The sequence below is a fragment of the Falco cherrug genome, chromosome 1 (assembly GCF_023634085.1).
Source record: "Falco cherrug isolate bFalChe1 chromosome 1, bFalChe1.pri, whole genome shotgun sequence".
NCBI classification, from domain to species: domain Eukaryota; kingdom Metazoa; phylum Chordata; class Aves; order Falconiformes; family Falconidae; genus Falco; species Falco cherrug.
Window position 1 is genome coordinate 58,433,326 of NC_073697.1, and position 16,857 is coordinate 58,450,182.

Here is a 16,857-nt window from a genome sequence, read left to right on the forward strand (position 1 = left end):
AATAGAGCTTTAATCCCACCGAGAGCTGATTCCTCACGTACAAATGGGGTGACAGTCAGAGGTACGTCTGTACTCCAGTACCTTTTTATAAGCTCAGTGCTTAGGGGTGTGCTGGGTATTGGGCTTTTAGGCCAAACTCAGATATTTTAGCTAACAACTGGTTTTATTATTTTTCTGGTTTAGCAAATTTGGGTTCATCTAAAGTCCATGTTTTTCAAAAAGAACATTGTTAAATTGGAAGCATTTTGGAAGAAAGCTGCAGGAATGATTCAATGTGGGAAATTTTCCTTATGGTGAGAGATTAAGAAAAAGTTAACAGATCTCTACCTCAATCTCAAAATACTTATGCAAGGAAATTGTTTTTTGTGAGAATAAATTACTCAAGATTTATAACAGCAGAAGGAGATTTCAGCTCTGGAATCCAAACTCAGACAAAATCATGCTGAAAATATGATGCGTGTTTTCACTAGCAACATTCATATGATGAATCCTTATTACCGGATGTCTAGAAGTCAAGAATGAATGTCTTTCAAACCCTTGCACATTAGCAGCAGTGCATAGGGCCAGGTGCAGGAATTACTGGCAGAGGCTTTGGCCTGAACCATGCAGAAAATCAAACTAGTAAGGTAGTTGCTGGCAGCTTTTGCAGCCCAACCTTCCTGCTGCTGCCTTCACTTGTCCTTCTTCCTGCTTCTCACCACCTGTGTTCTCTCCTGCCACCAACAGCTGCTGCCTCTTCTCCTCCTTGCATTGCTTCCTCGTCAGCACCATCCTTCACTTCTGCTCTGACATTGCCTCCTCATCTCCCACAGTCCCAGTAGCCTCACAACCGACTTGGGCTATGCTATTGGCTTTTTTTTTTTTTTTTTTTAGTTGGAGTGCTACTCAGTAGTGCTCAGCAAGCTGTGGTGCAAGATGTCCCACGAGGCAGGCACACACCTTGCTGGCAGGAACAGGCAGCCCAGAAAATCACAAACAAGCTCTTCCCTGTCCATCTGACGGCACAGAACAGTCCTAACAGCAGGATTTAAACTACACCAGCACTTCTTGTAGCTCTTTTCTACCGTTGGTTTCAGTCTGCATCTGAACTATGTGTGGGGAATAGATTCTTGTTTGGTTCCAAGTTAGATACAAACAGGAGGATTATGGGCACATGTGGATTTCATAGGTAGGTGGCAACGGTATCTGTGGCTGAAGATCAGAGGAGGTGGTTTAGGCTTATTGCTATTTTTTCCAGCTTCCATGGCCATTTAGAAAACCCCACAAAACTACCTTTCAGAAATCTGTTTGTGGAAAAGAGGAGGAGTATCCAGGCACAGAAATACAATGTGTTCTGACATATCTAGTGCAAAGTAAGTGTTTGGGGTTTTTTTTTCTTTTATTTTAAACAATGACATTGAAAACAAATGGATACATGAAAAGAAACAGTACCCTCCCTGAGGTTTCAGCTTTAATAAACCACATTACAGAATCCTGGTCTTTCACCATATGGTGGGACCTGACACATCTTCAACATTTCCACCGTCTTTTTGGACAAAAAAAAATCAAGAGTTAAGGAACTGGCAAAACAAATACATGACTGAAAATGTGTGTGTTATTAGCGAGAGTGCTTTTGGCAGGCATGTGTTTAGTGTGCCTGCTCTAGTGTTTTACTGGCGCTCTGCTGCTGTAAACAAATCTGAAAGGAGAGGAAGATTTAGAACCTAACTAACGAGCATGAATGCTACAGAAAGGAAATGAAGACGAATGGCTATTGACCCTGCTCTTGCTTATTAGGCAGCAATTAATTTTTCAACTGATAAAACTGCTTCATCCTATCAGATCCCCATGGTGGAATTAGACAGCCAATGCTTGAGGGCCTGTGTTTCCCAATAACACCCACAGGGCAAGCCTTTTCCAGCCATCCGTGAGCCTTGTCTGGCTCTCTCCACCTTGGATTCCTCTGCGGTGGCCTTAGGATCAGCCTTTCCCTTAATTGCCCATCTGGGTGACATTGAAGGATGTTGGCACTTTTGCTGGCTCTGCTTGGTTTTGAAATAGAGAAAGTGGAAGGCTGGGTCTCAGAGCCAAAACTCTATGAAAAGTGGATTTTCACCTCCAGAACAGCATTACAACTCATTTCCACTGTATAATGGAGGGCAATTATAACGTTGTGTATGCTTTGTCTGGAGTTGATTCTCCAGCTGTTGAAACAGTATCTTTTTAGGTTAAATTAAACGAAACTGTAGCCAGCATCAACATCAAGCTCCAAAAATGTAATGCTTAAATCTTTCAGGCCAGATGCTGATGTCCAAAACACTGCTGTGAATCTAGAGGAATTTCAGTTTTACGCTAATGTATGTGAGATCAAGGAGCTGGTTTTCAGCCAGTGATCTGCTTTCACAGGTGTGCCTTATTTTCAAGTGCCATCAAACTAACTTCTCCCCATCACTCTAAAGTTGTTGAAGATTAAAGGTAAACATTGCTGGTAAAAGAAGAAACATCAAAAAAACAAGGTGGAGAAAAAAGCTACAACTTCCTAGTTAAATTCTAGTTATGGAAAGAACATTTCTGGGACATTTCCTTTTTTTTCAGTCACAGCAAACTCAAACTAAGCTGGCCGAGTACAATCAAATATTGCTGTTTCTTAACCAGAAAAACATTCACACAAGCTTTATGAAGAAAACTTGAAGAACTGTGTTTTGATCACTTTTCCCCCCTCCCCCCTTCATATGTAAATATTCAATTTTTATTAAAGACAACTGATATAAAGTTTGTTCCGTTGCACTCCCTGTTATCTTAGCCTGGCTTTGCTGTGAGCACTCCTTAGGGAACTTGGTGAGAAACCTTTGTATTGGGGGTTGGTTTTTTTTTTCAGTGCCAAAAACTCGGCAATTGAGGGGAGGGGAATGGAATTAAAATAAAATTCCTTAAACTGAAAAAAGTGTGTATGTGGATGGGAGGAGCGGGGGGCTCTGTTTTTCACCACTACACCTCAAAAATAGCTGAAGGAAATTTTCCAGCAATTTCCATATACCGTGCACAGTTCATCCCTGGACTGGGACCAAACATGGAAAGGATCATTCCCCACAGGAGAATTTGGGAGGGTTTAAAATAATATGTGAAAACAGAGAGCAGTAATGGAAATTTGCCCGTAAACAGAGCTCTTGCATCCTGTGTTGAATGAAATACTGCCTTAAGGAAGTACTTTTTCAGTACACAAGGGCATTTAAAGTTAAGTACCCAGGTAGTATTGTACCTCCCTCATGTCCTCTGGGTGCTCAGCCAGCCTGGAGTTCCTGCAGCCATGGGCTTGGCAGGTTTGCAGGCAGAGCTACACAATCCAGTCGTGATTCCCAGGCATGTGCTGGCTGCTGGAGCCATCCCAGGGAGACGCGTCTGAAGCATGATATAGCACTGTGAAAAATAGTGTGTTACGGCCTTGGCCTGCATTCACCATCCCAACTGGTTCACTGGCCAAGAGTCTCACTCCTTTCTTGCTGCCCAGTATTATGCTTGGGCACTACATGTGGGGACAGCAATGTTCCTAGTGATCATCACCTTTTGCAACAGGCGATTAGAGCTTCACTGCCATTTTACCCAGGCATGGTTAAAGGAGCGTAAATCCCATGTACAAAACAGTACTGGGCTAAGAAAGTACATTCATCTGTCCCCAGCCTGAAAATAAAGCCATCCACCTCAGTTGGGGGGAGGACAGGGGGTGGGGTGGGGTGGACGGGCACAAATACTTTTCTATGTTCTTTAAAGAAGAAAACCTATTTTCCTACTAGGACAAGGTTTTTATTAGTACAGTCTACATAATACAATTATGTATTTATGCACCAGCTTTTCCATTTTCTGTCATTTCAATAAAAGCAAGCAAACAATAGGATTACTTAAACAGTTCTTCCAAACAAGCTCCAGCATGTTGCAAGACAGCTTCGTGTTTTGCCTTGATGATTTGCTTTGCTTCTTAAACGATGAGATTCTTATCTGTTTCATAACATGAAGAAAAAGAGGAACTCATCCTCCCTCCTCATTCCTTTCCACCCCAAAATCTTTTCTTATCTTTTAATTTAACAACATGATATGAAATACACAAGACTTGAAACTGCAAGCATGGTCTCATTAGTTTCAGCGTGAATTATGCTTTGCAGGTCTGTATGTATAAATAGCAACTAAACCCAAAATGATTCCTGGGCCAAAACCCTTTAAGCAACAGAATGAATATGGTGGTCATAAAGCAAGCCAGGATAACATGGTATTAGAAATTCAAGCTGAAGTGCCCTTCCAAGTGCATTGAAAAATTCACATGTTAAAATAAATGACCTTCTAACTCATATATTCTGTTTTATTACCCTTCTAGTAGTGCCATACATAGATATCTTGGCTAACCTAACTCTTATTTTGTAGAGGTGCACATGCCAAGAAGAGCTGGCCAAGAGGAAAGTCTGCAGAGCAACTCTCCCCCATTCACAGGCAATACCCAGCCAGCTAGCGATCCGAATGATTCGTGTGCGAATGTGAATGGCTCTGCCCAGGACTAGTGCTCTGCTTGCAATATTCTTTTGCAAATGCTCAGCTGTTGCATATTTTCATATAGGGTCCCTCTTGCCTGGGATAAACAAACACAACAGCAAGCTCCAGAAGAAATAGGAAACCCAGACCAAAGAACGAGACCACACATCAAATAAACTCTTAACAGTAAGTAACAGGTCAAGATAGTATTTATTCTTCAAATGTTTATTGTTTATTTGTATTGTAGCAGTGCTTAAAGGCCAAGGGTGCTTTGCACTAACCACTATTCGGGCCTAATAAAAAGCCTGAGCTTCAAGGACAGGCCCATCTGCCTCTACATTTACATTCTCTGGTTTTATATCACTCATTTGACTTTGGTATATCAAAGCTCTAGAGGAAATTTCATTCACCTTCCTTCCTTTCAGATCTGAAATCCCAAGAGCTCCAATTCAAATCTTCTCCTGTATATTTATTGCTTACTAAATGAGATACAGGAAAGGATTATAATTCAGGCTGCAAAATTCTGCCTTCAAAAGCTAGGAAATGCCAGATTAAATATGTAATAGCAGTTCAGTCCTCTTAGGTATTATATAGATTAAGATACAAAACATAATTTTTCTTTTCCCCTGGCAACCTTGCCTCATTCAGTGCTGGCAAACAAATCAATGAGCCATGGCTCAGTATTCTCTGTTATTCAGGTGGCTGAATGTATGTCATATGCCTCCTTCACTGCATACTGGTCAAAGTCTTGGGTGAGAACTGAACATTTAGTTTCTTGGTTTTCTGTGATGCTCTCTATTGGTGCATCTGAAGGCTTCATGAACATTTCTAAGTTTTTCTTCAGGAAATCCCTGGAAGTGATTCTGTTTTTACATTACAAGCAAAAAATGATGCGGGGGTTGGAACACTTTTCTTGCCAGATGGTGTCATGGGTGGTTGCTTGCCTCAGAAACAGAGGGATTGGGGAAACTGAGGTTGATTTCCAGGGTCTGGAGGCACGTGTGCCCTCAGAGTAGTCTTCTTGCTGTTCCCTGAAGCTTCTTCAAGTCTTCTCAAATCCCAGCTCTTTCCTCTCTTTGCTTCTGCAGTCTTCCTTCCTCAGGCATTTCTTCACAGTCCAAGGACCTTCAGTTTTTAAGTTTTCCTCTCTGAGCTGACAGCCCAAGTGACAAATCATCCTCCTCATCGCCCAGTCTCTCCCTCTCCCATTGTCATGGATGTACTTGGCATCTGCAGGAAAAAAACATGACTGGGATTTTGACAGGAGGGCTCCAGTGCCTCAAGGATTAGACCAGCTTTCCTGTAGTGCCACCAAGGTCCAGGACTGAAAGTGTATTTCATTGGCATCCAGCTACTACTCAAGCACAGGAATGGTCTACCTGCAGATATTCTTTTCTTCTTGTAAAATTCCTACCATTTCTAAAGGATGTCTTAGAACAAACTGCCAAAGGATCTTTTTTACTTTTCATTGTTATTAAAAAAAAATAAAAATTCTGTTGTGGTTTAATCCCAGCTAGCAACCAAACACCATGAAGCCACTCACCCACTCCCCCCACAGTGGGATGGGGGAGAGGACTGGAAGAGTAAAAGTGAGAAAACTAATGGGCTGAGATAAAGAGAGTTTAATAAGTAAGTAAAAGCCGTGCATGCAAGCAAAGCAAACCAAAGAATTAATTCACCACTTCCCGTAGGTAGGCAGGTGTTCAGCCATCTCCAGGAAAGCAGGGCTCCATCACACATAACGGTTACTTGGAAGACAAGTGCCATAATGCTGAATGTCCTCCCTTCCTTCTTCCCCCAGCTTATATACTCAGCATGACGTCATAAGGTCTGGAATATCCCTTTGTCTGGTTCAGGTCAGCTGTCCTGGCTGTGTCCTCTCCCAATTTCTTGTGCCACTCCAGCCCTCTTGCTGGCAGGGCCCAAGAAACTGAGAAGTCCTTGAATTTTGTAAATGTTACCCAGCAACAACCAAAAACATTGGTGTGCCATCAGCATTGTTCTTACACAAAATCCAAAACACAGCACTACACCAGCTACTAAGAAGAAAATTAACTCTATCCCAGCTAAACCAAGACAATTTCCTGGCCCTAAATTTCCTAATTTCCAGTGTCTACTCCAAGTGTTTTTGGGAAAAAAGAAAGGCAACTTCCAAGATCATTGCATGAGAATTGGAGATTCATCATCTGTGCTTGAGAGTGTTCTAGGTATTTGGTGTTCTGTGGTGATGCTGTTAAGATTCACTTGTTTCCCAATGCCGTTTCCATGGTAAGAAATACTTGGCTGGAGATTGGATATGTGATAGAGGAACAACAGTGGGAAGTCTGTCAGAGAGAGCCTTCCGTGCCTCCTGGGTATGTTGTAGCTCTAGTTACAGTCCAGCTTTAACATGTTTTTGGGGGGTTGTGGTGTTTGTTTTTTTTTTTAATCTAGGAAAACATTGATGCAATCAAGTTGCAGATGAAGATAACATTGCATTAGAGCTGTATTTGTACCAAGAAATTCAGTGCTTCCTGTATCTTCTATAGGACAGGCTGGCCCAACAGTGCTTTGTAAGAAAGCAAGCATCAAAACGAGCGTTTAGAGAAATCCAAATCTTGTTGTGGAGTACCCCAGATTGTCATGCAACTCCTTGTTAAAGGAGCATGAAGAACAAGTAGTATCTGAAGCAAAAGTGAGGGATGAACCAACTGTAGGCTCTGGCTCTGGTTGCCCCGAGGTGGCCTCTTCTGTATCTCAGTGTCTGCCGGGTGCTGCTGAGCATCTTGGTGACTGGACTGCAGGCAGCATCATGGGCTGGCCAGAACAGCAAGAGAGCTCACATTGAGTCCATGGGTGTTCAACAGGTAGGCTCTGAGTCTGCTCATGCGTTTAGCAAGCGTTTGAGAAACATCCCTGAAACCTCAATTCTGCTCTGGATAGTTTCTTGTTGTAGAAAGAGTGCATTTTCAGAAAGGGGTGGCTGCCCCAGGAAATTCAGCATGCTGAGTTAATGCAATTGTTCACATTTGCTAAAATGTGAACAATTTTGAACACATTTGCTAAAATGTTCCAGTTGCTGAAAGTGAAAGTAGTATGACTTGAACCTGTTGGATACACTTACATTTCTTGGATTCAGTTATATTTGCTGTGCTAAAAACGCTTTGAAACCGTTACAGTTGTGACACAGTGTTTTAGATGAACAGCCAAGAGCCTACAGACCCCTTGGCTCCAGTGCTCTTCCTTCCCATCTCACCGCACAGGATCGAGCCCTTGCGTTGCGTTGCTTGCACGTCGCACCCAGCACGCCCTGTCCCAGACCCACAAAGCGTTCAGTTCCCACACAGGAGAGACTTCAGAGGCGTTTCGGAGCGATCAGGTTTTCAATCCCGACGGCTGCCTTTTCCTCCCTGTGCGGCTGGACTTCAGTCGCCGTGTTCCCCTCCTCGCCCCCGCCCCGGGGCAGATTTTTGTGCCCCGGAGGGAGCAGCCTTGCTGCGGGTCCCGGCCGCCGCGGCTGCTGACAGCAGAGGGCAGCAAGAGACAAAGAGCGTTTCATAAACTGGGTAAACTGGGTCAGGTTCCACTTCCCGGCGTTGGCTCTCGGGATGCAGCGGCCCCGCCGCCAGCCCCCGGCCCGGAGCGGGGCGGCGAGCCGGCGGGTGGGGGGCTCGGCAGCCGCGGGGCGCGGGGTACGGGGGCTGTGCCGAGCGCGGGGCTTTGCCCGGGTACAGCAGCGCCATATGGCACTTCGGCATGCTCGTGTCGAAAGGCTACAAGGAGCTGAAATTAGCTACGGTTAGCTTTCACCGCGCGGCAACATGTATCGCGTAATTGAACCATGAATAAATGATTTCTTACATAATGATGAGCGCTGCTGGGTTGCATTCCTTGCCCCCTCTACTCTGCAAATCTCTGAAGAGGGATGTATGTTTGGAAAATATTTTGTACTGAAGGACAAAGCAAGAAGGTCAATGCTACCATCTGATTTTTAACAACTGGTATTTTCTCTTCTACAGACTCATAGAAACGGATCATTTTTGCTTGGTTAGCTAGTGGTTAAATAAACAAAACCTGGAGTAATGCAACTTTCCCTTCACTCTCCCGCCAGTATGTACCCTAAACAGGTCGTGTTGGTGGAAGGGGGAAACCCAGCTGCTGGTGTCCTCTCAGGTGACAGCACTTGCAAAACCGGCAGCCACATTTCCCGGAGGTGAGGGTAGCTGCTCACAAGTGTAGGAACTGCAACTGCCATCACAGTTCGTCTTCATGCCTACCTGTAAAGGAGCATGTTGGCAGCATGTAAACAATAATGTATATGGCCTTAGGCAGTCACAAATCAGCTCTGTGATCTGGCACAAGCAAGTGCCGTGGGGTGGCTCCTCTGCTTGCTTGCCCTGGCAGTGCCAGCAGCAATGTCCAGCTTGTACATCATCTTCACAAATGGTCTCATTACCTGAAAGGTGAGTGGCCCTAAGCTCTTCACATCATTAAGCTTGTCTGTTCAAATTATTGCTTTCATGGTGTACAAACATTTGCAAAATCCATTATAGTCTTCATGTTAGAGAGACCTCTTACACTAACAGAATAATCATGGAGGTTCCCTTCCACATAAAAGAAAGGAGTTGGGATCGTGGCCTTCTAAAGGTCTCTGTTTCTCCAATGTAGGGACAGAGATGCTTAAGGAAGCATAGCAAGTGGTTCCAATGGATTTGAGAACTGTGCATGGGGGGTGACAGAGGAGCAGATAAAATATGAAAAGCAATGTGAAGGGACCCTCACTTTAGATAAAATAAGTTTCAGAAGAAGAGAGCACTTTTGACTTGTTTGTGGTTTTAATTTCTTTTTAACATTGTAAAATAAGACAGAGCACTTTTGTTTAAGCATGCTGGCCTACTTTCACCGAAACTCAAGAAGTTCATCCTAGCTCAGATTCTCATCAATCAGTTCCTTCTATAGAAATCACAAGTGTGCTATAGTGCGTGTTTTATTTTTTGCAGCTGCCGTCAAGCAGTGTGCCCCTCTGCCAAGCATGGGGCCAAACCCTGGCATTTTTTCCTGCTACCACCAGCTGGCAAAGTGATAAGATGGTGCTCAGCATGACAGGGCACATTTTGATGGCATGCAGCAGACGAGACAGACTTCCAGTCTGGTGAAACTGTTCTTTATTTTAAAATTCTCATGTAATGTACTCCTAACCCTTATTTATTTTTTGTTTAAACATCTTCAGTTTGGACCATCTTCCGCATTAAGTCCATATTTCAATGTTAAATGAAATTCTTTGATAAAATTAATTGTATTCAGTGCTGCTATAACGCAAGAGCTGTAAAATGTAGAAGAGGGCCAGTTTCTGTCTAGAAGGTCTTCTAATATTTTATGTTATGCCACCCCCACCCCCACCCCCCCCAATTTAGGAGCAAGATTTGGGCCTAAAATCCAGGACAGGCTCTATGTTGAAGTCAAAACAACGACAGTTTTTTTCTTAAACAGGCTGCTATTGGAGGCTGTGGTCACTTTTATTCCACGGTAATGAGCACCATACAAAAATCTCAGATGGACACCTCTTAACTTCAAGAGGCAAATATAATGAAATATTGGGTGGCAAACACCTCTGTTTAGTTTAGCTCTACATTCGGTACCATTGAGTGTTGTGGACTGGACAAGCGCCTTCCCAACCTAGCGGAATTGCCACTGGCACTGGGGAGACAGCCGTGCAGAGCAGCCCATTATCGCTCTCTAGGAGCTCTTAGAAATTTTTACATAATGATCTGCTAAGAAATGCCATGTATGATGACCTTTTTTTCAAGTTTAATATTGCTCTCAATTGAGAAATTTTCAAGTGGATTTTACAAGCATTCCATCTTCTAAGGGGAAAAAACACCCCAGCTGCAGTGTTTATTGACCAAAACCCCACATCACGGAAGCACGCTCCACTTTACATTATCCGTTGTAGTTATGATTTTCCAAAGACTTCTAGGATCTAAATAAATAGTGGAAATGAAATGTAATTTTAAAATAAAGAGAATTTCTAACATTAAAAGGTTCTAACATAAAACAGGTAATAGACTGATTCCTTCATCTTAGACAGTAGAAAGTGAATGCTTCTCATAAATTTGGAAATAAATTTGTGGGTTAAATTATATATCTGCTGAAGAAATCACATGTGTAGAGACTGAGGATGAAAAATTAACTCCTTGACCCAGTCCTGCTACTGAGCAGAATTCTGGCCATAGATGAATTTGCACAGAGTTTATCCCATTCCAATATTTTGTAGAAATCTGTCAAAAATACTGCAGGATGTATTTTGTCACACTGCCTCATTTCTCTGTTGATATTTTCCTTCATTTTTTTCATTCCTGTTTCCTTCCTGGAGTATTGCTGCATAGCAAAAGCCCCTACATGTTTGTTAGTGAGCTGGAAGAAGTGCAACATACCCTTGCCTTTAGGCATAACACACTAACATCATCCCATACAATTAACTGCTTACAAAACATTTCTTTCTCTCACTGTTCATAGCACATATTATGGATTACTTGCTGAAATTTGTCTTCTCACCTAGGGCAGGAATCTGCTGCTTGGTAGACTTCCAGAACATGTCACCCAGGCATCAAGATAGACTTACACTGCTTGCTTAGCACGAAAAGTCCTTTTCCCCACCTGGAATTTCACAGTGATTGATTTCCTGCAAAGCACCTCACTCCAAAGTGAATTAGGAATTGGACTCACCTCCTTCCTGCTTCAGGGACCACGCGTGTTTTAATAGCCAAATCCTTGTGCTAAGCTAAGTTTCTCCCCAAAGGGTCGGGCTAGGACCACTGGGCATGGCACTGTGGAGATGCAGCCACGAGTTCTAGTTGTAATCTTTCACTCACTTCCACACTATGTGGGCTTGACCAAATCATCTGGGGCAACATTTCTAAGCATTCTGTCATTTTGACATTTCCCACAATTGACATTTACTTAGTAAAGCCTTTCTTCTCTTGTCCCACCTCCCTGTGCAGGGCTGTTTTCAGAAGAAGTGGCCAGTGAATAGTGTAAGTGTCAATCAACAGCTCTGAAAACCAGGTCATAATTCACTGTTAATGCCCCCCTTCTAAGCAAGGCTGAAAGCCTCTTTCCTTACGTTAGCCTCAGTGGCCCAATCAGTGTTTTTTTTCCAAAGCTATAATCTGTCTCCTAGCAAATTAAGTTGATTTCTACAGTAAAAGTGCCACAGTGTTGGTTCCCAGCCCCCACACCCCCCCCCCCCACACAATCTGTTAACATCACGAGAACAGAAATTTCCAAACATTTGTCAGAGAAACACATTCTTCTTTTAACTATTTACCTCAGAAAAATGAATTAACTCTCCTAGATTTATTTTGTTAATGGTGCCTAGATACAGTGCTGTTGGGTACACTGGAAATTATCCTAAATAGAACTCTCCTGGAGAATTCATTTGGAAAATAACTGAATGATACTAAAAAGCTTTAGAGATGAAGATGCAACTGTCATCACAAACACTTCTTAATGGGCTCTATTTTAAGTATAAATATTTTGCATTTGGGCTAACACCTTCATGCTACATTTCGGTCTAATTGTTTTTAAAAGCAAACAGAAAATGCTTGAATAAAACTATGTAATGGGAATTGTGCAATTATTTAATGCATTTATTTATGTCAGCAGGTAAAGGGAATTTGAAGCATAAGAACACACATGCAGATGGCAAGGGAGGGACAATAAGTGTGACAGTCTGGCACATGGGTAGGCGTACAATACTTGAAAGGCATTCCCAGAACCTCAGTATTATAAAATTTGGCACTGTTTTGTGACCCAGGTGCGTAACTGATAATGAGTCTTGTAAGATTTGTCTCTTGGGGTGAGAAGACAATGTGGGATCTAGACACCTTCTGTGATGCAGAACCTGCAAAATGAGCATGGGACAGATCAAACAGGGGAGTATTTCTTCACTGAGAAAAGTTCCCAGTCTGTTCAACCAGTGATGGAGACTCACCCAGCTGCTGTGTTTGGACCCCAAACTATGGACCTGCCTTTCACTATGTTACCTTTCTTTCTCCCAGCAGACACCAATACACACTTTTTCTTGGACCTTCCCAGCATTCTCCCTAGTCATTCCTGTGTGCCTACTTTCATGTACATGCTTGTTTATGATTTATAGCTTTTGTGACACAAGGGTTTCTAAAGCAGGTTTTTATTTCAACAGCCTGAGATCAGTAAGGATTTAGACAAATCAGCAGGCTACTTGCATGTCCAGTCCCATTTTTCTCAAAACACGATATGGCTCTTTGGATTAAAGCTGTCCTGCTTAGCCATGGAAACCAGCTTCAGCAAAGGTCCGCCTGGGTGATCTGCCAGCTAGTCACCATCTTGACGGGGCACGATTTTTTCCTTTCTGTCCTCCCTCTTTGTCTCTTCCATGGGAACACGAAATTATCAAGAGTTTCTGTGAGTCTCTGTTGCTGACTTAGTACTGGGTTGTGTAATTTTTCTTGGCATTTCTTGGGTGTTATAGAACAGCCTGAAGCTATTTCACAATCAGCATCATCTAAAAAAAACCTGACTGTAGAAACACATTGACATTCACAAATCAATCACAGCTAGCCCTTAATCCTAAAGCTCTCTATCAGTGTTTTTACAGGATGACATGCTGCATCTATTTGTGTCTGGTGCATCTTTGCTGCCTTTGTTCTCTGGTGTTTCTGACTCTTTTCGTGGATACCTTATACTCTTCAGAAGAAAAGCCATGAGTTTTCCTTGGGAGACCCATACCTGCTTTGCGCTTTTTGGGAAATGTTGGCACGTGCCTGTTTTTGGCAAACTCAAACTTTGTTTCAGCTGCCTGGTTTTGAAGTGGACTTCCATGGCTCTTAGAAATTCTTGCAGTTCTTATAATTGTAGCAGTAGCTCTTCCTATGGTGAGATCTCTTTCATTATTTTCAAATCCCATCTACTCTTATATGAGCAGGTTTGAATCAAGGGGTGAAGTGCTGAGGGTTACAGGCATTGCTTTGTATATTTTACAGTCAACAGTGCATAGTTCAGTCTTGAGGCAGTTGTTTTTGGATATCCCCTCAACCGGATTGTTTAATCACTGCCATGTGCCCTAAATTCCACTGATGCAAAATGGAACTGCAAGGTTTGCCATCTGTTGCTCTGTCAGCGTCTCGAAGAAGCCAGACACTAGAAAGAGAAAACTATTAGGAAAACGTTCTTTTCCTGCTTTAAAATCTATGCAATTCACATTGCATCTTGTGAGAAAAAGAATTTTTTTGATGAATGCTTTGAAAAATCCCAAGATTAAGTATTAAATATTGAAATTTCTCTTTCTTCCTTTCCTCTCAAAATACATATTGCCACAGAGAACTGGGGATCAGTGTGCTCTTTGGGATGCAAGACCGTTGTTTTGGAAAGTAAAACACTGGGGCAATTCACAAGGCATTTTAGGCGAAGCTCTTTGGCTCCCACATGGCATTCCAGTGCAGGCAGTGAGCTGTGGGGAGCATACCAGGTAATTCATACCCAAAAGAATTCAAAAGGGAGGCAGAAAAAGCTATTCTTCCGAAAAGCAGAAGTTCAAATCCTAAAATAAAAGAAGGAAAGTATGCAAACAGGATTTGCCTGTAGAGCAAATGACATGCCTTGGGTATGCTATGGGGTTTGTCCCATGGCCCATCTGCGTTACAAGGCAGTGTAACGCCCAGATTATGGCATGCATTCATAGGCCTTTTCAAATACTTAAATGTCCTCGATGCTGTAACAATGAGACAAATGCACAGACATACCTCTCACACTGTTCCATGCCATTTAGGTGAAGCTAATCCTTTTACAGTCGAGATTGTAAATAGCTTCCAACCAAAAGCCTAATTTAGGTATCAACATTTCATTCTCTGTTTATACAGAGCCTGGTGCAACGACATCCTGATCCATGAGTGGACTTCTTTAGCAATACTGCAATATGATTAACAGATCTTTCCTTTTGTGCCAAGAATGGTATGGGGCCAAAGGAAAATGGCAGAATACAAGAAAAAAAATGCCTATGGAGAAAGAAGAGGAATCCAGAGTGTGCCTACTCTTTGTGTTGTGGTGATTAGATTTCTACTGATGTAAGTGGTTTTGAATTAAGCAGTTGGTGGTCGATATAAAAACGTAGTCAGAGAGATGGAAATAATTATTTTAAAACCCTAGATGGTTATGCTGCAAGATGATTTCTCTTACAAGTCTCTGTTTTTATGGATTTATGACTGCGTGAAGGAAAGTTCTTCCACATCTGAACCTTACAAGCTTGGCACTTTTGCTGCTGAAGTCTTGATTTCACATCTGTATGTAGTCCTACAGCACTGAGTGGATCCCCTTCTGGGTGTGGAGATATACTTCGTTGGACCATGGGAAAATATCTGTATTTAGTAGGTGATGCTCCAGATGTATTAGAACCTCGTGGTTTAGGATGAGACAGACCTTTCCAAAAGAAGCATGTACTAAAGGTCAAAGTCTTGTCTACAAAAACACATCTGAAAGCTCCAAGCTGTTGACCCATACAACCAGCTTGATAGAAAATGCTACAAGCAGTCACTGGAGGAAGATGAGAAGCTTCTGCCAGACACCAGATGAAAGCAGGCTAGCTCTTCAGGCAAAGCATACACTTTTATAAACATTTAGTCAAGTGTTACTGTTTTCAGTCACAGCTGCTTGGGTAACTCCCTATAACCCTCATAATTATTTTCTGTCTTTCTGAAGAAGTCAGTAAGGAAAAAAGTGGTGGGTTGTGGGTTTTTTGGGGGGGTGGGTGGGAGTGGGGTTTTTTTGGGGTTTTTTTTTGTAAATAAAATAATGTCTTAATCTGTCATTTCCAAATCCAGTGCCCTCTATGCTGAAACTTCGAAAGTATGCATTTATTTGTTTGCTTTGCATTCTGGCTACACACACGGCTGACATTATTCTCTTTCTAGTTTTAAATTGTGAATCACATTTTGCCCCTCCTATCTCAACCCATGCTCCAGGAACTGACTGATTCCATAGAGATCAAGAAGAAAAAGTAGCTCAACAGTTTGTGACTCTATATAAGGAACTTCAAAAATTTTACCTATTTGTTTTCATGTTAGTCCAAAGACTTTAGGCTGAAGCTTTTCAGACCTTAGAGATTAAATTGTATGCCCCATGGTAAAAGCAGATGAGATCCCTGATCCTTGTCAGTATAAGCTGAAGAAAATTCCTCTCTGATCCCAAATCTAACACAGCTGCACTCTGACCAGATCAGTAAGACATACTGCAGGTTTTAACTGTCAGTACTGCTTTATTACATCCCTTGGAGTGAGGGGACAGTCTGACACACTAAGCCACGTTCATGGCATTTTCAGTCCACGCTGTACCGAGCCCAGTGTGGTGGGATCCTGGTCTATGTCTGGGACTCCTTATCAAGTAGCTCAGTCATTGTGTATCACAAAAATGCCTTCCTGAGCCCTGCAGGAGGCCGGCAGAGGCCTTGAACCTAGACCTCTGATTTTGACCACTGATTTATTATAGCACTGGGAACGCCAGGGACAGGGTATGGCCAAGCTGGGGAGGGGGTCTGTGACAGAGGGAGTCATGGCCATTTGGAGGAGAGGCCGTAGGCGAGTACACTGGCCCTCCAGCCCTCACTCTATCCACTGGAGTCTTTCCTCAGAGCAGATTAGCCTCATCCTCTGGAGCAATGTCTGATTTCATGTTGAACCCTGCTAGGGTGAGGTCCCAGCAGAGGTGCCCTTGGGAATGTGGGACAGGTAGAGGGCTGGCTGATCTCTGATTGCTGGGGCTGCAGGATGCCAGAGTTCTCTGTAGCAGCATCTAAGGACCTGTCTGAATGCTCTGGAGCATCTCAAAATACCACTTGCTGTAGAGGAATTATAGAGGAATGAAGGCAGGTTAGTTAACATTGATAATATACAGCTGTGGGCTGGCTTCAGGGGGCGGTGGGTTGGCTGACGTGGGTAAGGTGCAGCTGTGGCTGGTTCCTGCTAAGTAGTTAAATGGCTCTAAGGGGGATGGAAGAGGAGCTTTAGATGAAGAGAGATCTGGAAGAAGCAGAGGGAGGAGATGTGTGCCTCAGATGTAGGTGTGATAAGGAGAGGCCCCGGGTGAAGCAGGGGGCTTGGGGGAGGCGAGTCTGGCTGGAAGAGGAGCCCGAAGAAGGAAGACTCTGGACGCAGCAGAAGTAAGAAGCAGGGTGGACTGGCCTGAAAAGGATGCAGAAACAACACAGACAGTAGATGAACTGTTGAAATCTTGTGGGGGGCTGGTGGCTGTGCCGGGGCAAGGTGTGGGAACTACTTACTGAAGTTAACCTAGTATGGGATGGTAAAAGCCTTGTTGCAGCCAGCTAGTTTTGCTAGTGCTGTGACAACT

General features: G+C 43.1%; 1 long non-coding RNA gene across 2 annotated transcripts in view; it reads left to right on the forward strand.

Annotated features, from left to right (window-relative positions):
- LOC114014253 (uncharacterized) overlaps positions 1–15,236 on the forward strand; it is a 49,628-nt gene extending 34,392 nt beyond the window's left edge. For both annotated transcript variants that reach the window (XR_003557674.2, XR_008730625.1), the window contains 2 exons: positions 4,583–4,683; positions 14,376–15,236. This is a non-coding gene — a long non-coding RNA (uncharacterized LOC114014253). The remainder of the gene's footprint in view (positions 1–4,582; positions 4,684–14,375) is intronic.
- The last annotated feature ends 1,621 nt before the right edge of the window (positions 15,237–16,857 follow it).